Below are 1,727 nucleotides of genomic sequence, written 5' to 3' on the forward strand. Positions count from 1 at the left end.
GGGGTCTGATCCAGTCTATCGGCACTCACGTCTTTTCTTTTAAAATCGCAATCTAATTTTCTTGGTCTTATTGCACAACTTCAGTACAACCATCTACCATGGTCTCAGTGCAACCTACTCGTCCATTACTCCCACGTGTCACGCCCACACTGCTTGTTATCAACATTAACAGACGGAAAATCATAACCAATACAACATGTTTCGTTCTCTCTTAGTCACACAGACACGAAATAACAGTAAAATGCGACAAGACGTTGGAAACAGCAGTATAGTGTGTACTGAGAGATGGTAAGCAAGTCCAGACACCCAAGAGGTTCATGGCGTCTCAGAGCACGAAATATTGTAGTAAGTACGGTGTGTGTGTGGATTTGGGGACGCTGTCAAGTAGTTCAGATTTCCAGAAGGTATGATCTGTTGACTTAGTGTTCTCTTATTCGTTTGTTTGTTTAAGTAACGTTTACTTATTGGATACTGCAGTAGAACAATCAGATAATCACATTCAGAGATTTGGAAATTTAGCTTTGACTCTGATTCATTAACAATTTTAGCTGAATTTCCACGAAGAATCAAATCTTAACGTTTGGATTTAAATCTTACTGAAAAACGTGGCACGCTGGACAATGGGGACACTGATTTCGGAAAGGCGAGACAATGGTCTTTAAAATAACGTTTCGTACATACCAAAACTGGACTATAAATATGTGCTTTAGATAAATTAATGAACTAGTATCTGTCCACAACCTCTAAAGATCTCTATAGTTATTTGTTAAGTATACAAAAGAAACAAAATATGTTCAAATAAACACAAAATCATATGACAAATTAATGTTTTCTTTTCACGTGGGTCCTGAAACCCGTATGTGGCTTACCTGAAACCTGAACCTCCTGTGTTCCTCAGGTGAGACATCTTAAAAAAAAGAAACGTTTCATATATATACGACATAAAAATAATAAAACACTTTCGCGTTTACATCTTTCTCATACCTTCTTACGTCACAGTTAAATACGACAATCGCCGAGGTTTCCCCGCAAAAAGGGACTGAAGCACCAAATTGATATTCACAAATTCGTGCGATGGAGTAGCCTATCACTACGACAAAGAAAAAAAAATCTTACGGAATCTCGAAGACGGAAAAAAGAAGCAAATAAACTGACTTGTTAGCTTATTCACTCCAAATTTTCTTGTTTTTTTTCAGATTTGTTGAATACTTTCTTTTCTTCTGTATTGTCTTCCAAATCTAAGCTATACAGTTCATAGTATATTATGAATCACTTTTTTTTCCACAAAACACAATCAACATTTTTTGATGAGATAACACGGTTTTGCAAGTTTGTAAAACAGTTTGATGCCAAAATTGGGGTGATATCGGAAAAATATGATATCAGGGACCAGTAACTAGCTTGCAACACTCTTGGTCTTGCACTGCATTGGTCTGCAACACTCCTCACATTTAGCAGTCCGTTTCATGCCTGCTAGTCCATACAGACGTCAATAACAACTCTGAACTTGCTTGTTGGCAATCTTTCTTGCAAGCTGCGGCAATGGGTAGGAGAGCACACCACATCTTTCATATGATTTGCATAAAGTGTGCTGCCTGTTTTGGAGTCTTTGACCTTCTAGTTCTTTTAGTTTTACGTTCCCGGCATCCAGGTGAAAATTCCGACATTTCTTTACATTGCAGAACTATACTATCTCTCCCCCCTCTCTCTCATCACTCACTCACTTA

Source organism: Penaeus monodon, chromosome 23, assembly GCF_015228065.2.
Source record: "Penaeus monodon isolate SGIC_2016 chromosome 23, NSTDA_Pmon_1, whole genome shotgun sequence".
NCBI classification, from domain to species: domain Eukaryota; kingdom Metazoa; phylum Arthropoda; class Malacostraca; order Decapoda; family Penaeidae; genus Penaeus; species Penaeus monodon.